The sequence below is a fragment of the Papaver somniferum genome, chromosome 4, assembly GCF_003573695.1.
Source record: "Papaver somniferum cultivar HN1 chromosome 4, ASM357369v1, whole genome shotgun sequence".
Lineage (NCBI taxonomy): Eukaryota > Viridiplantae > Streptophyta > Magnoliopsida > Ranunculales > Papaveraceae > Papaver > Papaver somniferum.
In genome coordinates, this window is record NC_039361.1 from 70,480,663 (window position 1) to 70,504,695 (window position 24,033).

A 24,033-nucleotide genomic window follows, 5' to 3' on the forward strand; every position below is an offset into this window, starting at 1 on the left:
AACTAATACATTTATATAATAAGGAATGCATTCTTTTCAAACCGTGGATATAATGTTCATGAATTGATTCGAGTGAATCAAATCGATTTTGCTTCAATTGTGTTCTTGTATATTTCTATGAGAATATAACAATTGAACAACTCTATAACTAGTTCCATTTGAGTCATTTGAACTAGTTGGGGTTAAGATGAATAAGGTTGATATGAGAGTGTTCATATAGCTAACCTTGGTTAACTACCGTTGAGCCAACCGAGTGTACACGTTTAGGTACGGTTACTCAAACCTAAATGAAGGTACATTTCATTTGTGTATAATAAGCTAAGTTCGATCTAACGGTTGAAATATATTAGCTTGAATCTAACCAGGTTTTCATCTAATGGTGAATATTGAATGCTTTGTTACCAAGGTAACTTAGATTGCAAACCCTGATTTGAAAACTATATAAGGGAGAACTCGGGCAACTGGGAAACCTAATCTCCACACCTCCTGTGTGTCATTAGTTGCGACTAGAGTTGATTCTCCTTTAACCTTAGGTTTTTCACGAAACCCTGTAGGTTAACGACTTGAAGACTTCATTGGGATTTTGAATCCAGACCCAACTATTTTCTCTGTAGTTGTGTGTTATGGTCTTACTTTTACTATCGTGATTGAGTATTATCTTTGCTAAGATTTTCTTGAGATTTATCACCGATAGGTAAGATTAAAAGTAGTCACAAACATCTTCGTCTCATTGTTTGTGATTCCACAATATCTTGTTTCGCTTCCATATGATTAAGATTATTGTGAGGTGATTGATAATACTAGGATGTTCTTCGGGAATATAAGACTGGTTTATCAATTGCTTCATGTGCACCTTGATTTATCAAAATACGGAACAAAACTCGTAGGTATTTTTGTGGAAGACAAATTTATCTATTCCAATAGACTTTTCTGTGTGAGACAGATTTGTTTATCAATTCTTCGACTTTGGGTCGTAGAAACTCTTGGTTGTTGGTGATATCAGCTAAGGGAATCAAGTGCGTAGAATCCTGCTGGAGTTCAGAGACATAAGGAGCGCAACTGTACCTTGATCAGTGTGAGATTGATTAGGGATCAACTACATTCCAGTCTGAAGTTCATTGGTAGTAGGCTAGTGTCTGTAGAAGCTTAGTACAGTGTGGTGTTCAAAGCTGGACTAGGTCCCGGGGTTTTTCTGCATTTGATGTTTTCCTAGTTAACAAAATTCTGATGTTTGTGTTATTTCTTTTCCGCATTATATTTTTTTATATAATTGAAACTGTTAGAGCATTACTCGGTCGAACTCGCATGCGTTGCTATCTCAAGCATGTTTTTCAATGTTAGTGATAAAAACTATAAGTCTTGATTTCTAGTCTATTATAGCTAAGTCTCGGACTAGGATAAAAAGTGTAGTTGAGCTCAAGGACTTCATGGAGATTTATCATACAAGTAGAAGAACTACTCAAGGAACCGGTGGAACTTCTCGACAAAAAGGTATGTGAATACTTGACCTTATCTATCACTCAAAAGTCTATCTACTCTATCTCCTACTCTTTGAGACAAGAAGTCGTATGTTATATATATAAACTTTGATTATACACATTTGGTATTTCGAGACGAGTATAGCTCGCCTATCTATATCTCGAAATATGAGTTGCTAAGCTTTTTGCTTTAACCAAGTTTATTTTTACCATGTGACGAAAGTCATGATATCTTTCAATCATCTTGAAAATTACTTTTACGAGAAATGGTGTAGCAACTATATAACGTCCTCTAAGAATGTTTCAGTGATTGAAATGAGAGTTTAGGTTACATAACCAATGGTGGAAATAAGCATTGTTGTGGAAACACATTTATGTATAAGTCCTATTCCTTTAACCAAAGTTTGCGAACTTTGTTGATCAAGAGAACCGGAAGAATGGCGTGAGCCAAGTCCGCGAACTCAGTACGCGAACTGCCGAAGTTCTCAAACCCGAGAATTTCTGTTGGAGTTGACAAACTACTTGCGTGAAACTAAGTCCGCGAACTCAGTCCGCGAACCGGCGAATTTCTCATTCCCAAGAATTTCTGCTGGAGTTTGTAAACTCTGCCCGGTAACTTAAGTCCGCAAACATAGTCTGAGAACTTGAGAAGGTTATATATCTGAAGATGATTTCTGAACTTAAACTTAAAAAAATACTAAGTAATGCAGTTTTCAAACCGTGGCTATAAAAGTTCATGAACTGATTCGAGTGAATCAAATCATCTTTGTTTCAAATGTGTCTTGTGTAGTACATGAGATTTCCTTGCAATTGAACAACTCTCTAACTAAATCATTTGAAATCATTTGAACTAGTTATGGCGAAGAAGAACGTGGTTGATATGAAATGCTCATATGGCTAACCATTTTGTTAACTATTGTTGAACCAACAAGTGCATACGTTTGGGTACGATTAACAAACCTAGAAGCGTGCATTGTCAAGTGTGTGTAACAAGCTAAGCTTTCGATCTAACGTTTGAAAAATATTAGCTTGAATTTAAATCAGGTTTTCATCTAACGGTGGATATTGATTGCTTTTTTACCAAGGTAACTTAATTGCAAACCCTGTTTTGAAAGACTATATAAGGGGAACTTCAGTATCTGTGCAAAACTAATCCCCACACCTTACGTGTTATACTAGTTTGCGTGCTAGAGTCGTTTCTCCTTTAACCTTTGATTTTCTTCTTCTAAAACCAGGTTAACGACTTAAAGACTTCATTGGGATTGTGAAGCAAGACCGATACTAATTTTATCGTAGTTGTGTAATATGATCTTGCATCTTCTATCGTACGAGTACAATCAGATTGATTGGCTTGAGATTGATATCTCCGATAGGCAAGATACAAAAAGTAATCACAAACATCTGCGTCTCATTGTTTGTGATTCTGAAACATCTTGTTTCGCTACCATACAATTAAGATTGTTGTAAGGTGATTGATAACTCTAGGTTGTTCTTCGGGAATATAAGACCGGATTATCAATTGGTTCCTGTTCACCTTGATTATTATAAAAAGACGGAACAAAACCTTTTAGGGTTATCTGTGGGAGACAGATTGATCCTTTGATAGACTTGTCTGTGTGAGACGGATTTGTTTATTGTCAAGTCTTCGACTTTGTGTCGTAACAACTCTTAGTTGTGGGTGAGATCAGCCAAGGGAATCAAGTGCGTAGTATCCTGCTGGGATCAGGGGCATAGGGAGTACAACTGTACCTTGGATCAGCGGGAGACTGATTGGGGTTCAACTACAGTCCAGTCCGAAGTTAGCTTGGAGTAGGCTAGTGTCTGTAGCGGCTTAATACAGTGTGTGTTCAATCTGGACTAGGTCCCGGGGTTTTTCTGCATTTGTGGTTTCCTCGTTAACAAAATTTCTTGTGTCTGTGTTATTTCAATTTTTGCATTATATTGTTTTATCTTTATAATTGAAATAATACAGGTTGTGCATTAGATCATCAATTAGAGTAATCCAACATTTGGTTGTTGATTTTTATTGATTGATCCTTGTATATTGGTCTTTGGTACCATCCAAGTTATTCCTTGTGTTTGATTAAGGACTCGCTGATTGAGATACTTCTACTTAGATTGAGTCTGACTGTCTAGTTGATTCTCTAAAAAGTATTTCGGAGTTAGTCCATACAGATTCCTAAGCGAAATATTGGGTGGTGTTGTTAGACCCCCACTTTTTCAATTGGTATCAGAGCAGGCAAACACGTTTAAGACCTTACAAGTCTGTATTTGTAACGATCTGACTCTATGGACAGTTGTGCTATCTCAGTAAATGTACCACCAGTCTTCGATGACTCAAACTACCTATGGTGGAAAATTGCTATGCGTACTTTTCTTCAATCGCGTGGTTTCCAATCATGGGTTTATGTTGTTAATGACTATGAGGTTCCCGTTGTTATAGTTGAAAATGCTACCATGCCTAAAAACATCGGTACATATACTGCTACTGAGTCGCTATCTGCAAAGCAAAACTCCGACGGTTTGAATGCCATCATGCATGCCATTACCCCATATCTTCGACACCATGTGGCTTCATGCTCCACGTCTAAAGATGCTTGGGATACTTTAGAAACTGTATTTGAAGGTAACACCAGCGAAAAGGAAGCTAGGCTTCAAAACCTTAACTCCGATTGGGAAAACCTTCATATGGCAGAAGAAGAGTCATTTGATGGATTTTATCACAAAATGTCTGAAATTGTTAATGCATCCTGTGCATTGGGTAGGACAATTCCTTAAAGGGAAATTGTGATGAAGATTCTCAGATCGCTACCATCTAAATACGAATTTAAAAAACATGCCATCATTGAGGGAAATAACCTTGATACTCTTTTTCGAAATACGCTTGTCGGGAAGCTTAAAATTTTCGATCGCGAACTTAAATCAAGAGATAAACATCACTTGTCTAGTAGTCATATTACTACTCATGATGGAAAATCTCATTGTCCTAAATTGATTGATAAGAAAAATGAGAATTGCTTTGTTTCTACGTTGTCTCGGTTCATACAACAGCTTAAGAAAATTCTTAGACGAAGTAAAAGAAAGTCTCAAAAAGAAGTTCGATCAATCAAAAAGGAGGATAAGAGAGTTCAGAAAAACTGTACTAGCGAAACTGGTCTCGTGTGCTGTAAAAGTGTTCATACTTCCAAAGGTCCAGATACTGAGCTGAATAAGATAACTAAAGCATGGATAAATAATCTTGATTATTGTCCTGAGGATGAAATCTGTGATTGTTCTCTTAATATCTTTGCTGAAAATCAAAATCGTGATTCTTATACGACATGTCGAACAACTCCGACTGTGTCTCATAAGCTGTGTCAGCAAATGTCACCCGACTATGTATCACTCTCTAGTCATCTTGACAATAAGGGTGATACAGAAAAACACAAGATGCTACCAAAACTCTCGGTTTCCTTGTGTAAAAATCAGGATCATCTTAGCACAAATGATCAAAAGCAGTCCTGCTCTGCTAAACGTTGTGTGCAGAAGAAGAAGAAGAAGAAATCTCCTGTGAAATCCTTTTTTCCTCAAAGGGTGATTTCTGGAACGGTGCAGGATTTGCGCAAATCAACAATCAAGTTCTTCAAAACTATGATTAAAAGGGAAAAGAATGATGTGCATAACTCTTCTTTCCTAAAGAATAAGTAAAAACTTGGATTAACAAGTAATTCCCACCCTCACGAGATATATCCCAGTCCTATATTGGATTGGAATGATTATGATCTGAAATATTGTTATTCATGATTCTTTCGTCTATCCCTCTTAGGCAAGAATCATGATTTTCGAGAGGGTTGTGTTGGAATGTGTCTGTTAAATCCCTGGGAGTTTTTGGCTTTTGTTTATTATCTTCTTGTACCGTTTTCATTTATGTACGGTTTCTGACTCTTTAAAAGACTTTTTCTGGAGATAACCGAATTCTGTTAGGGTTTGGTAAAAGGTATTTTTTGGAAATTCTTCATCTTCATTCCTTTAAAATGAAGTTTCTCCTCTTCTGGATGATCATTTCATTTATCTTCTCTATCATGTCCTCCTCTAGTCTTTCAAGCAAAGAAAGTGATGTATGGACTGTTCTATTTCCCTCTAAGAAGATTCGTTTTGATTCTTCTGATAACGAGATGTGTTATGACAAGCATATCTCATCGTCTGATGAGAATCCTTCAGTCTCACAATTTTATAAGCTCTCTTTAACCATGAATCTTGTCTTGGATCAAGTACGTTCCCTGAAAGGTGAACTCGAAGCTTCCTCCAAAAGACTCTAAGAAAAGATAGATAATCTTGAATCTAGGATTGATCTAATCGAAGATGAGCTTGATGAATATAGGGAATATGAGAAGAATTTTCAAAGTAAGTGAAATGCATCATAGAAGTTTATTTTTTTCCTAGTAAGTCTTCTTTTTGGTTTAGTCGGAAGAATAACTAGTGCTTTGAATAGCAATGATTGTGACTACACATAGCTATTATTTTTTCATCTTCTTTTTCTTTTTTAGGTTTATTGGTTTAAATTCTAAAAACTATTTGGAAGATGATGTTTTTGCAGTATTAATCTTTATTATTTGTTATATTGCAATTTGTTATGAGATATTGGTGTTTACGTCCGTGAACTATGTTTGTCCTATACTTTGTCAAAAGTAAAGTCGTTCGTGATCTGTAGTCACATACTGGTAAAAGAATGAATGGACTTTTGACAAATACAAAAGTTAAACCTATATTGTCAAATATTTGATGGAAGTTAGGTTAAAATCTTTTGTTTTCAAGGATTATGTCTATTAATATCGTTATGCAAATGGTGATGTAAAATAGAATGAATCCTTGTGTATTCCGCAGTATTGATCATCCCTGATCCACATTTTATGTATTACAGTGAGGCTCCGTAATGTATCTTATGTTGAGCACCATACAACCAAGTTGATTTTTTTAACTTAGTTGTTGCTCCGTGAGATATGTTACGTCGAGCATATTGAACTAAATTAATCATCTTGTTTGGTTATTTAGTTATTGCTCTGTAAGTTTTCTTATGTCGAGCAAAACAAATGACAATTAAATTAATTACTTTTGTGATTAGTTTGGTTGTGTATTCCAATTAGATTAATTATGGGTTCTCTTGTAATTAATCTAGTTGAGTATTTTCGTGTCTCCATAAGTTCTCTTATGTTGAGCATAATCAATTGAATTGATCACTTTTTGTGTTTAATTTGATTGCGTATTTCGATTAAGTTAATCATGGGTTTACTTGTGATTAATTGGATTGAGTTTTTGGATATAGGAAATCATTATCATGGTTTTTTTGTCCAATAAAAATCCTTCTTTTCTTTCGAAATTAAGGTCGCTCTTGTTGTTCTTCCGGGAATGACATCAAATGGGGGAGAGTTCTTTTGAACTTGTGCTTAATGGTTATATTGATAGACACATTTTTGTGTCTGATTTGTCTCGATTCTATATATTGTTAGGGCTCATTTTTGTACTTATTATGGTGTTTTATTTATTTGTAGGTATTTTTGGTTAATAAACATTTTTGAAAAAAATTGGCTCGAAAAGTTGTCGGAAAGCACCCAGAGGACACTTGCTATTAGGACCCCCGGTTTGGATAAGGGGCACCCCCAGGACACCCCCAAGGCAGCTGTTATTCGCACCCCACTCTGGATAGAGGGCGACCACCTTTCTTCCCAAACTCAAATTTCAAATTGGCGGGAAAATAGTGCAGACGCAGGCAGATTTAGGGTTGGAGTTTTGAGCGATTTCTATGGAGATTTAATGGCTTATTTTCGTTGGAATGGACATGTTAGAGCCTGACAAGGTTGGTGTGTATGTTTGGATCGAGTATTTTGGGCTGGACAACCATGTTGGAGTGAAACAGAGGAGGTGGAAGTTTACCGAAGTTCTGTTGATGACTAGGAGAAGATTTAGTCGGAGTTTGACGTGGATATTTGTTGGAATTCACTAGATTCATCAAAACAGGGATGGTAATCCCTCTAGATTCGAAAATAGAGGAGGAAATCATCGAGTTGTCTAAAACAGGGAGGTGAAGTTTTTCACGGGATTTTGGTTGATATATGGAAACTATCAGGTAGATAAGGAAATAAGATTTTCTGTTGAAGTTAAGACTATCTTTGAGAGAGTCTGGGACGTTGGGTTATACTTGGAAGACGCGTGAGAAGCAAAACAGGGAGTGTTTGAAGCCGCGTATGAGGATATGGAAAGAATAGATAAAACCCGTAACTTTGGAAAAAAGAAAAATGAGATTTCTTGGAGATTAAATCGACCTGTGGGCTATAAAAGGAGTGGGGATAACTCATAGAAGGGCGACGAAGCCTTTCAGAGAAGTTTAGAACACCACAGAGCTCTAGAGATCGAGTTGCAGAAAATACAATATTCTGTTGCTGCTGCTGAAGAGGAAGAACACGAAGAACATTGACGCACAAGTATCTGTCGCAGAACACTATCGTTATTCAACAGCAGAACCCATCTATCGTTTATCAACAGTAATTGCATTAGGTCTTTAGCTACTGTTTCCTCTTTGTAACAGAGATTCTGCAACACCTTCACACTGTTGCGAATCGGCTGTGTTATCATTTTTTCACCTCCTTGTACACTTTTGAGCTATAAAAACATATTTTGAAAACATGGTTAATATGAGCAGCTAAACCCCATTGCTGAGGCGATAGAGGAAGATATTTTTCCAACAAAAAGTGGTATATTCTTATTTATTTATTTATCGCAATTATTTTTATGATTGTTTTGCTTTGAGTGAAAATTTTTGAATGATTCTTGTTAAGCAATTGTTATTTCTTTTGATAGGCATGCTTGGACCTAGGTTTTTGATGTTTCTATGCTTCGGATTACACTGTATTTTGAGAATTCTATTGTTTGCAATATTTTTGAATCAATTGACGAAAATTTGCATGAATATAAATATTGGATTAAAATCACTTTGCACTTGGAAAATAGTGGAATCTTAGCCTCAGTGTTCTTTTAATATTGATACCAACTGATTGAGTTTGTTATTTTTAGTGAGTTTTCTATTTTAATATTAGAATTTAAGTCTAAAATATCCTTCACAAGTCTGAGAATCGAATCACTTTTTACCACTATCTACAAATCACATCAATTTTTGGCGCCGCCGACGCGGACTTGTTTTTAGGGTTTTAGATTTTTTTTTTTTATTTTTTTTTGTTCTTTTTTATGTTTTTGGGTATTTATCTTGTGTCTACAGGTTTCTGGATCATAAAGAAAATTGAGCCAAAGTTTGGTGATTTCATAAAGACTTGAGCTAAAGATTAAAGCAAAAAGAACAGAAAAGAAGACAATTTTATTTTAGACAATTTTGTTTAGGGTTTGTTTATTTTTTTTAGAAAAAAAAATTGTATTAGGGTTTATTATTTTTGTAATTTTTTCTTTTACTTTTGGACTTTGGACTTTGGGACATTATTTTTTTTATTACCCTACGGAAGGGTACTTTAAATATAACTGTTTGCAGAGGAGGGACAATTACGATATTGTCTCTGCACCTTGGGTTCGTACACTTGACATCGGAGTCAGTGGCCCGAGTCGACTACAACCGATTCATCCCCCGTCTGGAACGGGAGGTAAGATTCTAAACACTCGCGAATCCCTGTCAGCGAGTTACTGGACTCCTTCGTATGCATATATGTTGAGGACTGAATACGGACATTTATTTTTCTAGTAAAGGGCAAGGCCTGGCCATACAAGATAAGGGTTCGGATTTCATCACCGTTCTCTTCTTGCCCGCTTTAGGAACACGTAACCTACGCGAACCTAAGCCTAAAATTTTGACTAGAACGAGACCGATAGGGTAACGAGCTTAACAGAAAGTCATTCGAAAATATTGGTTACTCTTTTAAGCATACTTCGAAGTTCTTGACGGTTTCTGTAAGTTGAATGCGTGACTGCGCCGCCTTGTAATACCGGTGAGGCCTTGGGTATCAAAGCTCCACCTGAGCTTCCCTCGCCTCTATTCAACTTACTTAACTCGGATTGATTCCAGAGGGGTTTGCTTAAATTGTAACGAATTCCCGTTCGAAGGATTAGAAGCTGGTCTAGAAACAATCTAAGTGGAGCCATCATGCTTTTTGTTTGCTAGAAATCAATAGGTTTGATTTGGTTGAGTCGGCCTTGATCTGTGTTTGCTTACCCTTCCAATTTAGAAATTCTATTGTATGCCTGAACGTAAAGAGACGCACTAGGTAGATTTGTTAAAGAGAAACCTAGTAGTTCGAAGCGTCTCGATTACCTTAATCTAGAGAGTCCGACTTTTGAAGAGTGTTTTTGAACGTCCTTTGACTGAGGAGAGAATCCATGTTGCTCCGATAGCGCCAGAAATGCAACTTTGAAAGCTTTGTTGAATCCAACTAGGACTACTCGTCCCTCATGTATCAGGTTAGCTGAGACGGAAGCAACTTATGAACTTAAACCTGGGACCTTACAGCTGCTCCCAATCTTTTTAGGGAAAGAAAATGAAAACCCCTATTTCCATGTTAGGGACTTTGGAAATTTGTAGTACCCTCAGGATTAGAAACTTAGATGATGATGCTTTGAAACTTAGGTTATTCCCCTTTTCCCTGAAAGATAAAGCTAAATCGTGGCTATATAGTTTGGCTTCCGGGTCAATCGAAACGTATGAACAACTTACATCTGCCTTTTTGAACAAGTTTTTCCCTAGGCACAAAACATCGTCTATTAGGACGCAAATCTGCACGTTTTCTCACAGGAGGGAGAAACTTTGTATAGGTATTTGGAAAGGTTCAATGATTTATTAGCCCAATGTCCTCATCATGGTTTAGAAAGGTTAGGTTAGTTCAGATCCTTTATGAGGGTTTAGATTATCCCACCACAACCAGTAGAATCTATGTGTACTGGTGGATTTGAGAACCAAACAGTTGATGACGCGATGACATATTTGCATGAAGTCCGAAAAGACCCAACAATGGGAAAGTAGTAGGGGACCCCAGAAAACAATTCTTCTCGGCAGAGGAAACGTTAATAGGGTAGAAGGAGGCTATGAATCAGATGCCAAAATTGCTGCTATAGCGAAAAGGTTAGAAGCTTTAGAAGTGGGTAACACTAGTGGTAGATTGGAGTTTTTGGGAAGGCCAGAATAATGAAGAGCAAGCCAATGCTCTATATAATAACACTAGGTTTGATAATCGTCAGAAGTTTGACCCATATTCAGAAACCTATAATCCTGGTTGGAGGAACCATCCGAACTTTTCATGGTCTAAGGGCCAGAGTCAGGGTCAGTCTAATAATTCTAATGCTCCCCCAGGTTTTGGCTACACTAGGAATACATCAGGCCCAGAAAATAAAACGACTAGCTTAGAGGAATCTATTAAGATGTTAGCAAAAACTCAGGAAATGTTAGCACAGAGCCATGTTAGTTTTCAACAGGAAACCAAGCAGAATTTTCAAACTAATGCTCAGAGCCTTGCTAAGTTAGAACTTCAAGTCGGCCAAATAGCTAAGACCTTAAGTGAGAGATAATGGTAGGTTCCCTAGTCAGACTAATCCCAATCCTAGAGGAGTTCATGAAGTAGGTACAAAACCATCGAATCAATTGAATGCTATTAGAACCCTTAGGAGTGGTAGAATAGTAGACAATCAGGTAACCATGCCCGATAGTGAACATACTGTAGTTCACCCCTCAGGACCACTAGCTAAGGAAACTGATAAAATTTCTGATGATGCCAACTCAGTTCCTGAGAGGTCTGATTCTGTGCCTAGAGCCCCATTTCCTCAGCTATTAGTACCAACAAAGAAGGAATCGAACTTTAATGACATATTGGAGGTTTTTAAGCAAGTTACCATAAACCTTCCTTTATTAGATGCAATTAGGCAAATTCCTGCTTATGCCAAGTTCCTTAAGGATATGTGTACGCGAAAGCGAAAACTTAGCGTCCATAAGAAAGCCTTTTTAGCTAGTCACGTAAGTTCAATCATTCAAACACCACAACTCCAAAGTACAAAGACCCAGGTTCTCCTACCATTGCTTGCAATAGGTAACTTCCGGGTAGAAAAAGCTTTACTTGACTTAGGAGCCAGTGTGAATTACTCCATTCCGTATATTACAGCTAGGACTTGGTGAAATGAAACCTACTCAGATAACACTGCAGTTAGCTGATAGGTCTGTTAAAATCCTCGAGGTGTTATCGAGGATGTCTTATTGAGGTCGACAAGTTTATTATCCAGTGGATTTCGTGGTCCTAGATACCCAACCTGTCCCTGACCCAGAGAACCAGATACCTGTGATTTTAGGTCCCATTTTTAGCTACGTCTAATGCGATCATTAACTGTCGAAATGGTGTGATTTATCTTTTGGTAATATGACTATATAGATGAACATTTTTAATGTCAGTAAGCTACCTTATGAGCTAGATGACACATGTGTTGAAGAGGTGAACATGATAGAAGCCTTAGTTCAAGTCATTACCAAACATTTTTTGAAGACCCATTAGAAAGTTGTCTATCCCATTTTGGTTTAGATTTTGATGACGATAGCACTATTGAACAAGTGAATGCTCTATTAGATTCTACCCCTGTGTTAGACACTGATAGATGGAAAGCTAGGTTCGAACCGTTACCAGTTTCTGAGACTACCCTAATTCCTTCTTTAGAAGAGCCCCCAAAGTTGGACCTTAAACCACTACCCGATACTCTAAAGTATGTGTTTTTAGGCCCATCTGAGACTTTACCTGTGATTGTAGCTTCCGATTTGGATAGTGATCAGGAAAGTAGGCTAGTAAAGTACTTCAAGACAATAAGGAAGCTTTAGGGTGGACTATAGCAGACATTAAGGGTATAAGTCCTACTGTGTGTATGCATCAGATTCATTTAGAGGAAGACTCCAAACCTTCTAGGGAGATGCAACGTCGACTGAACCCTAACATGAAAGAGGTAGTTCGAAAAGAGGTGCTTAAGTTGTTAGATGCGGGTATTATTTACCCAATTTCAGACAGTAAGTGGGTCAGCCCTGTTCAGGTTGTCCCCAAGAAATCAGGTATCACTGTAGTCCAGAATGATAATAATGAATTAATCCCAACCCGAGTGACCACGGGATGGCGTGTGTATTGACTATAGGAAATTGAACAAGGTCACAAGGAAGGATCACTTTCCCCTTCCTTTTATCGACCAAATGCTAGAGAGCGATTAGCTGGACATAGTCACTATTGCTTCTTAGATGGCTACTCCGGTTATAATCAGATCGTTATTGCCCCAGACCAAGAGAAAACCACTTTTACCTGTCCCTTTGGTACCTTTGCGTATAGACGCATGCCTTTCGGGTTATGTAATGCCCCTGCGACTTTTCAGCGTTGTATGATGAGCATATTTTCTGATATGGTAGAACGGTTTTTAGAGGTCTTTATGGATGATTTTTCAGTGTTTGGTTCATCTTTTGATGAGTGCTTGCATCATTTGACATTAGTGTTGACTAGGTGTAAGGAAAAGAATTTAGTGCTTAATTGGGAAAAATGCCATTTCATGGTTGAATCAGGAATTGTCTTAGGGCACATCGTTTCTTCAAAGGGTATAGAGGTAGACAAAGCCAAAATTGACCTTATTAAGACTACAGGTCCCAAAAACCGTAAAAGATATTAGGTCATTCTTAGGGCATGCAGGTTTTTACCGTCGATTCATTAAGGATTTTAGCTTGATTTCTAGACCTCTTTGCAATTTGCTTGCAAAAGATGTTAAGTTTGTCTTTGATGATGCTTGCTTAAAGGCTTTTGATAAGCTTAAAACTTTACTCACTACTGCCCCGATAGTCCAGGCACCTAACTGGAACCTACCCTTTGAAATTATGTGTGATGCTTCAGATTATGCTATAGGCGTTGTGCTAGGTCACGAGAAAACAAATTACTCCATGTGATTTACTATGCTAGCAAAACTCTGAATGATGCCCAAATGAACTATACAACTACCGAGAAGGAATTGCTAGCCATCGTTTTGCCTTGGATAAGTTTAGATCCTATTTATTAGGTTCTAAGATCGTAATCTATACTGATCATGCTGCTTTGAAATACCTTTTGTAAGAAGGATACCAAACCTAGATTGATTAGATGGATCCTTTGTTACAAGAATTTTTCCAGACATTAGAGAAAAAGGGTGCAGAGAATGTGGTAGCAGACCACTTGTCTAGGCTAGTTGTTAGTTCCCCTAATAATTCCCTTCCTATAAGGGATAGTTTTCCTGATGAACAATTGTTCTTGTTTCCCAATCACCTTGGTATGCAAATATAGTGAATTATCTTGTTACTGGTCGAATGCCTCAACATTGGGGTAAGCAAGATCGTTCTAGGTTTTTAGCCGAGGTTAAGCATTTCTTTTGGGACGATCCTTATCTGTTTAAGTATTGTCCCCAGATTATTAGGAGATGTGTATCTGAGAGTGACCAGTCTAGTATTATCTCCTTTTGTCATGAACATGCATGTGGGGGTCATTTTAGTGCTAAGAAGACTGCTGCTAAGATTTTGCAGTGTGGATTTTACTGGCCTTCGTTGTTTAAAGATTCCCATAGTCATTGTGTTTCTTGTGAGCGTTGCCAGAAGTTAGGAACCATTTCCCGTAGAAATATGATGCCTTTGAACCCTATTTTAGTGATTGAGGTCTTTGATGTGTGGGGCATTGATTTTATGGGTCCATTTCCTATTTCGTTTGGTTATCTTTACATACTTGTCGTTGTAGACTATGTGTCTAAGTGGGTTGAGGCGGTTCCGTGTAAACGAATGACCACAGGGTCGTAGTCCAGTTTTTGAAAGAGAATATACTTACACGTTTTGGTACGCCGCGAGCTATAATTAGTGATGGAGGTTCACACTTTTGTAATAGACCGTTTGCTCTTTTAATGAAACAATACGGTATTACCCATAAAGTAGCAACCCCATATCACCCTCAGACTAGTGGTCAGGTAGAGGTTTCCAATAGGGAAATTAAACGTATTCTAGAGAAAACAGTTAATCCAAATAGGAAAGACTGGTCGTCGAGGCTTACTGATGCCTTATGGGCTTACCGTACTGCGTTTAAGACACCCATTGGAATGTCACCTTATCGTTTAGTGTTTGGCAAGGCATGTCACCTGCCTGTTGAGTTAGAGCATCGAGCCTATTGGGCTATTAAGAACTTAAACTTTTCACTTGACAAGGCAGGAGCTCAAAGAAAGCTCCAGCTCAATGAGTTGGACGAGATTCGTAGAGATGCATACGATAGTGCTAAGGAGTATAAGAACAAAATGAAACTTGTGCATGATAGGAATATTTTACGAAAGTCATTTTCTCCAGGTCAAAAAGTTCTTCTGTATGACACTCGTTTGCATCTATTCCCCGGGAAGTTGCGCTCTCGGTGGACCGGTCCTTTTGTGGTCCGTACTGTTTTTCCTCATGGCGCTGTTGAGATTGAGACACCAGATGGTAGTAGTTCTTCGAAGGTTAACGGTCAGCGATTGAAGCCCTTTTTAGAGCCTTTTCCTACAGGTGATGTTGAGGAGGTCCCTCTGGAGGACCCTGTTTACCTTGATTGACCATCGAGGCGATTTTGTATGTTGTATAATATTTTTGTAGGTTTTTGGTTACACTTCACTCAGGTACTATCTTTCCGACTTCTCTCTTTACTATTTCCTCATGTTACTTATATTTTTGGTACTGTTCTTTAATTAGAAACATTGAGTACAATGTTAGATTTAAGTTTGGGGGTGGGGTAGAACTTTTTGTTACCTTTTCGTTGCAATAAATAAACTCCAGAGCCTAGAAATTTATCCCTATTAAGGATGGCACTAACCAATCTAAGTGGATGGAAGCATTTTGGTTGTAGGAGTTGAGGAACCAATCTGACTAGATGGAAACATCTAAAGAGTCTATTCATAAAAGCACAGAGCTCAGGTGTTAGAACTAACATGATAGTTTCACCATATCTCGTTGAGTCCTTTTCACTTCTGTTTTTATTTTGTTTTTAAACTATGTTCTCTAAGTAATTAGGTGGGGCTCACGATTCAAGTTGTTACCAATGCTAGGATGAATTAGAGTGATTGATATAAAAAAAAAAAAAAAAAAAAAAAAAAAAGGAGAAAAATTGAGACCAGACCATCAGACCAACTGGAATAAATTCAATAAAGTCGACCACTGGTACCCTTGTATATGCCAGTGTGTTGATATTAATCATACTAATATCTCAGTCCATTAGGATAGGTTCATTTTGGCGGAGGCCTTCAGACAGATATGAGAAACACCGTTCACCTAGTAAACATCAAAACCATCTATGTTTTTCTCTATATCCATCTTCTTGATCTATCCATGTGATTAGTTTTGACTCCGGATATTGATGTCCATATTGCGACTATCTGAGTAGAGCTCTGTCACTTCATATGAATTTTAGTATGCTTGAGTGCGAACTCGTGTACAACAATTCTAATTTCGCATCAGGGTACTTCCTCCTGTAGTCAATAAGTATGCCAACCAAGGAGATTCTTTAGTGCCTTCCAAGGTTCTGCGTAGATAGCTAGGATCTGGAGTAAAGGTTTTGTGGGTATACCTCTGGTAAGCCCTCCCGAGACTATAACTCGGCCACTAGGGACACCTAGGGGTTTAAAGGCTTATTACATACGCTAAATGCAATCGACGATGCCTGCGACAGTGAGTTAGGATTTTATTTTTATTTTCATTTTTGCTCGAGGACTAGCAAATAATAGGTTTGGGAGTATTTGATAGACACATTTTTGTGTCCGATTTGTCTCGATTCTATATATTGTTATGGCTCATTTTTGCACTTATTATGGTGTTTTATTTATTTGTAGGTATTTTTGGCCAATAAACATTTTTGGAAAAAATTGGCTCGAAAAGTTATTGGAAAGCACCCGGAGGACACTTGTTATTCAGACCCCCGGTTTGGATAAGGGGCACCCCCAGGACACCCCCAAGGCAGTTGTTATTCGCACCCCCACTCTGGATAGGGGGCGACCACCTTTCTTCCCAAACTCAAATTTCAAATTGGCGGGAAAATAGTGCAGACGCATGCAGATTTAGGGTTGGAGTTTTGAGCGATTTCTATGGAGATTCAATGGCTTATTTTCGTTGGAATGGACCTGTTAGAGCCTGACAGGGTTGGTGTGTATGTTTGGATCGATTATTTTGGGATGGACAACCGTGTTGGAGTAAAACAGAGGAGGTAGAAGTTTACCGAAGTTCTGTTGATGACTAGGAGCAGATTTAGTCGGAGTTTGACGTGGATATTTGTTGGGATTCACTAGATTCATCAAAACAGGGATGGTAATCCCTCTAGATTCGAAAATAGAAGAGGAAATCATCGAGTTGTCTAAAACAGGGAGGTGAAGTTTTCCATGTGAGATGGAGTGATACATATCACCATAGTATTATTGTTGAAGTTGTGATACAATTGAACTTTGACACTGTATAATAATACTATGACATTGTATAAAAATGATCGAGAACTATGTTTTCTCGTTGTTATAGCTACGGATCTTCAACAATGGTGATGCTAAACTTACAACCTTAGGGATAATTGGAGTACTTGGAAGTGACGAAGATTTCGAGGAATGTTGAAGATTAGACATGTGGAATAGGAGCTAATAAATTTTCTTTATCTTTTTTGTATTCCATATGTATTGATAGTTTTGTCACTAAAATTGACAAGGGGGAGATTGTTACAGCATTGCTCGGTCGAACTCACATGCGTTTCTACCTCAAGCATGTTTGTCAATGTTAGTGATCAAAACTATAAGTCTTTATTTCTAGTATATAATAGCTAAGTCTCGAACTAGGATAGAAAGTGTAGTTGAGCTCAAGGACTTCATGGCGATTCATCATACAAGTAGAAGAACTACTCAAGGAACCGGTGGAACGTCTCGACAAAAAGGTATGTGAAGAATTGAACTTATCTATCACTCAAAAGTCTATCTACTCTATCTCCTACTATTTGAGACAGGAATTCGTATGTTATATATATAGACTTTGATAATACACATTTGGTATTTCGAGCCGAGTATACCTCGCCTATCTATATCTCGAAATATGAGTTGGTAAGATTTTCGCTTTAACCAAGTTTATCTTTACCATGTGACGAAAGTCATGATATGTTTCAATCATCTTGAAAATTGCTTTGACGAGAAATGGTGTAACAACTATATAACGTCCTCTAAGAATGTTTCAATGATTGAAATGAGAGTTTAGATTACATAACCAATGGTGGACATAAGCATTGTTGTGGAAACACATTTATGTATAAGTCCTATTCCTTGAACCAAAGTTTGCGAACTTTGTTGATCAAGAGAACCGGAAGAATAGCGTGAGCCAAGTCCGCGAACTGCCGAAGTTCTCAAACCCGAGAATTTTTGCTGGAGTTGACAAACTACTTGCATGAAACTAAGTCCGCGAACTCAGTCCGCGAACCCAATCCGGGAACCGGAAGATCTCATTCCCGAGAATTTCTGCTGGAGTTTGTAAACTCTGCCCGGTAACTTAAGTCCGCGAACCTAGTCTGCGAACTCTAGAAGGTTATATATCTGAAGATGATTTCTGAACTTAAACTTTAAAAGACTAAGGAATGCAGTTTGCAAACCGTGGCTATAAAAGTTCATTAACCGATTCGAGTGAATCAAATCATCTTTGCTTCAATTGTGTCTTGTGTAGTACATGAGATTTCCTTGCAATTGAACAACTCTTTAACTAGTTCAATCGAAATCATTTGAACTAGATATGGTGAAGAAGAACGTGGTTGATATGAAATGCTCATATGGCTAACCATTTGGTTAACTATTGTTGAACCAACAAGTGCATACGTTTGGGTACGGTTAACAAACCTAGAAGCGTGCATTGTCAAGTGTGTGTAACAAGCTAAGTTTTCGATCTAACGGTTGAGAAATATTAGCTTGAATATAAATTAGGTTTTCATCTAATGATGGATATTGATTGCTTTGTTACCAAGGTAACTTAATTGCAAACCCTGATTTGAAAGACTATATAAGGGGAACTCCAATATATGTGCAAAACTAATCCCCATACCTTACGTGTGATACTAGTTTGCATGCTAGAGTCGTTTCTCCTTTAACCTTTGGTTTTCTTCTTCTAAAACCAGGTTAACGACTTAAAGACTTCATTGGGATTGTGAAGCCAGACTGATACTAATTTTATCATAGTTTTGTGATCTGATCTTGCATCTTCTATCGTATGAGTACAATCAGATTGATTGGCTTGAGATTGATATCTCCGATAGGCAAGATATAAAAAGTAATCACAAAAATCTTCGTCTCATTGTTTGTGATTCTGCAACATCTTGTTTCGCTACCATACGATTAAGATTGTTGTGAGGTGATTGATAACTCTAGGTTGTTCTTCGGGAATATAAAACCGGATTATCAATTGGTTCTTGTTCACCTTGATTATTATCAAAAAACGGAACAAAACCTTTTAGGGTTTATCTGTGGGAGACAGATTGATCCTTTGATAGACTTGTTTGTGTGAGATAAATTTATTTATTGTCAAGTCTTCGACTTTGGGTCGTAGCAACTCTTAGTTGTGGGTGAGATCAGCTAAAGGGATCAAGTGCGCAGTATCCTGCTGGGATCAGAGGCGTAGGGAGTACAATTGTACCTTGGATCAGTGGGAGACTGATTTGGGTTCAACTACAGTCCAGTCCAAAGTTAGCTTGGAGTAGGCTAGTGTCTGTAGCGGCTTATTACAATGTGTGTTCAATCTGGACTAGGTCCCGGGGTTTTTCTGCATTTGCGGTTTCCTCGTTAACAAAATTTCTGGTGTCTGTGTTATTTCAATTTCCTCATTATATTGTTTTATCTTTATAATTTAAATAATACAGGTTGTGCGTTAGATCATCAATTAGAGTAATCCAACCTTTGGTTGTTGAGTTTCATTGATTGATCCTTGGATATTGGTCTTTGGTACCATCCAAGTTATTCCTTGTGTTTGATTAAGGACTCGCTGATTTCTATTAGCTCGAGTAAATCAAAACAAGAGAGAGATATTAACTCCTTGAGATACTTCTACTTAGATTGAGTCTGACTGTCTAGTTGATTCTCTAGAAAGTATTTCGGAGTTAGTCCATACAGATTGCTAAGCGAAATATTGGGTGGTGTTGTTAGACCCCCGCTTTTTCAGAAATATCACAGGTTGTGTGTTGAGTCGATCAATTGGTAAATCCAACCTTTGGTTGTTGATTGAAATTGATTAATCCTTGAACATTGGTCTTTGGTACCGTTCAAGTTATTTCTCTTATATTCAATCGGGCTCGCAAATCCATATTTGTTGATTGCAGATTGAATTGAGAAATAGAGATATAAACTCTTTGATATACTTTTCTATATATTGAGTCTGACTGTCTAGTTGACTCTCTTGAAAGTATATTAGTGTTTGTCTATTCAGATTGCCAAACGAAATATTGGGTGTGGTTGTTAGACTCCCGCTTTTTCAGGTTTTATATATTGCAAAAATATTTTATGGGATATGTGTTTTACGTCCGTGAACTATGACTATCTCATATATGCTCAAAAGTTAAGTTTATTGTGTCTTTATGCAAATATTAATAAAAGATAAAATGAACTTTTGAATATTCCGCAGTATTGATGTTTCCCTAATCCACTTTTATGTGAAAGTACTGTATGGCTCCGTAAGTTTTCTTATGTTGAGCATTTTCCATTAAATTAATCAATAAGGTCTTCTTGTGGTTAATTTATTCGAGTTTACTGGATACAAATCCAGGTAGTTTGTTAATGTCCAAAGAAATCCTTATTTTCTTGTAAAAGTAAGGTCGTTCTTGTTGTTCTTTCGGGAATGACATATTATGGGGGACAGTTCTTAATTGAACTTGTGCTTAATTGACAAATCTTTTTGGGGAGTGCGGCTGTGAAATATAGTATGTTTTATCTTGTATCTTTATAAGCTCCTTAATGAATACACTAAGTTTCGACTATGTGAAATTATTGAAACAAAGTTGATATGTTCTCTTTTAGTCATGAATTATCTCTTTGAAAATTTCATTATGATCTCGTAGTATTCATACCTTTGCCAATTTATATTGACAAAAAGGGGGAGAATTATTTGATAGTTCACACTACATACATATGGTTTACGGATCAATATGTAAAGGGGAGTGGTTTTCATTGTGAGATTAAGTATTGACTAAAAGGGAGTGATACATATCACCGTAGTATTATTGTCAAAGTTGCGATGCAAATGGACTTTGATATTGTGTAACAATACTATGACACTTTATAACAATGTTGAGAACAATTGTTTTCTTAATGTTATGGCTACGGATCTTCAACAACGATGATGCTGAGTTGAACACATTCAGAATCGCTGGAGTACTTGGAGTAGCGAAGAATTCAAGGAATGTTGAAGAGCCAAGGAAATCAAGCATGATGCATAAGAAGCTACTACGTTAATTTATTTTGTAATCCAAGCAAGGGGAAGACTGTTAGAGCATTCCTCGGTCGAACTCGCAAGCGTTGCTATCTCAAGCTTGTTTGTCAAGTTTAGTTGATCAAAACTATAGTATTGATTTCTAGTCTACTTATAGCTATGTCTCGGATTAGGATAGAATGTGTAGTTGAGCTTTAGACTTCACGGCGTTCATCGATTGAAGACGAAGATATATGGAGACTAAAACTTGGAGGAACTTCATTAACAAAAGGTATGTGGAGACTAAAACTTATCTATCACTCGGAAGTTTATTCTATTTTATCTCCTAATGAGACTTAGTCGTATAGCTATATAGACTTTTATATTATACACATTTTTTATTTCGATCTGAGTTTAACTCGCTTATCTGTTTCTCGAAATATGTGTTGGAAGCTTTTTGTTTTAACTATGTTCATCATTATTCTTGACAAGTTTAGTTGGAAACAATTTTTTTGTTGGAAACTAAATATTAAGCCAAAATATGATCATCTGGAAATTGCCTTGAAACATCTAACATGATTTGTGTGAGACAATCATTTGATGTCGACTTGGAAAGTTTTGTATTGATCATTCGATCACTTGAAAATTACTTGAAACTAATAGTTTGTGTGAGACATCTATTGTCGTCTTCTAAGGATGTTTCAATGATTGAAATGGGAGTTTAGAATAATTAACCATGTCTGGATACAACACGGTATGCATACATAGTATGCGAACTGTTTTGTAGTAATGCAGGTCCAGGAACCTTGTTTGCGTACCTAGTATGCGAGCGGTTCTACCTGAGTTGGGTCCGAGACTGCTGGTTGCGTACCTGGTATGCGAACGGCTGGACAAGGCCAAGGTCCGTAGCTGTTGTTTGTGTACCTGGTTAAGGAGCACAATGGTTAAGTTCTAAAATCGTTTAAGTATGTTTTTCATACTCATGAACAAATACATTTATTAATTAATGAATGCAATCTTTGCAAACCGTGGCTTAATGTTCATGAATTGATTCTTGTATAAGTACTTTGTATGATTACGAATTAATCCGATTTTGATTCAATTGGTTCATATATATTTCTATGAGATAGGGAACAATTGAACAACTCTATGTGAAACACAATTAGATTCATTTGATTACCTTTCATGATTGATTGATCATCATATTTGATCTAGAAGTGTTAGATGAATGTGGTTAAGACAAAAGTGTTCATATGGCTAACTTTGGTTAACTATTATTGAGCCAACTCAACATACACGTTTAGGTACGGTTACCCATATCTAAATGAAGGTATATTTCATTTGTGTGTAACAAGGTAAGACCATCTCATGGTGGAGATTGATTTCTTTATTTTTAAGCAGACTTGGCTAGAATCTTAAATCAGGATTTCAGCTAACGGTGAATATTGAATGCTTTTTTACTAAGATATCTTAGCTTTGATTGAAAGCAAACCCTGGTTTGAAAGACTATATAAGGGAGAACTCTTGCAACTGGAAAACCTAAACCCGGCACTTTCATGTGTCCTAGTTGAGTACTAGAGTCGATTCTCCTTTAACTTAGGTTTTTCCAAAATTATTATAGATTAACAACTTGAAGACTTCATTTGGGATTCATGAAGCCAAATCCAACTATTTTCTCTGTAGTTGCTATCCCGATCTTACTTGTTCTATCGTATTGAGTACTATCTTCTCTAAGATCTGCTCGAGATTTATCTCCGATAGGTAAGATATAAAGAGTAACCACAAAGTTCTTCGTCTCAGACTTTGTGGTTCCGCAGTAACTTCTTCAACTACATATAGTTAAGTTATTGTGAGGTGATTGATATTTCTAGGCTGCTCTTCGGAAGTATAAGACCAGATTATCAATTGGTTCATATTCACCTGGATTTATCATAAGACGGAACAAAACTTCATAGGTACTTCTGTGGGAGACAGATTTATCTACCTGAATAGACTTATCTGTGGGAGACAAATATTTTTATAAGTCTTCGACTTTGGGTCGTAGAAACTCTTAGTTGTGGGTGAGATCAGCTAAGAGAATCAAGTGTTCAGAATCCAATGTGGTTCTAGAGGCGTAAGGAACGCGACTGTACCTTAATCGGTGTGAGACTTGGTTAGGGATCAACTACATTCAAGTCTGAAGTTAACTTGTAGTAGGGTAGTGTCTGTAGCGGCTTAATACAGTGTGGTGTTCAAATTTTGTCTAGGTCCCGGGGGTTTTCTTCATTTGCAGTTTCCTCGTTAACAAAATTTCCGGTGTCTGTGTTATTTCTTTTCTGCGTTATATTTGCTTATATAATTGAAATATCACAGATTGTGCGTTGTTCAATCAATTGATAAATCCGAAATTGATTGTTGGATATGAATTGATTGGAACTTGGGCATTGGTCTTTGGTACCGTCCAAGTTATTTCTCATATCAATCCGGCTCACATGTTTCTATCTGTTTGATTGCAGATTGTGTTGACAAATTGAGATTAAGCTCTTTGATATATCTCTTGATTGAGCTAGTTTTTAAGTTGGTGCTCTCGGAATTATATCGGAGTTAGTCCATACAGATTTCCGAACGAATTATTGGGTGTGGTTTTTATACCCCCGCCTTTTCAAACCCTCACAACAACTCAGTTACAGTCGCATTTCTTACGCCTATTAAATCCCAGCAGGACTCCGTGCAATTGATTCCCTTAGCTTACGTCCTTTACATCCTAAGAGTTTCTTCAACTCAATTGAAGACTTTAAACCAATTTGCCTCCCATAGGTAAGCCTATATGTGTGATTTTATTTTTGATCAATGGATCAAGGTAAGACTGAAAATCGATAGCAATAGACAAATTCTATCTAACCTCTAAATCCGGACTTATGCTTCCCGAAGAGCGTCCTAGATTATTATTCACCACACAAGTATTAAACATGTGGAATCACAAAGTCTGAGATTAAAAGAACTTTGCGATTACTATCTATCTTGTTTGAGTGAGTAGCTCAACAAACAAACAAGATCAGGATACACGAACTATCAAGATAAAAGATAGTTGGACCTGGCTTCACGAATCCCTATGAAGTCTTTTTAGTCGCTAAACCCTAAAAGGGTTTGAAGGAGAGGAAAACTCTA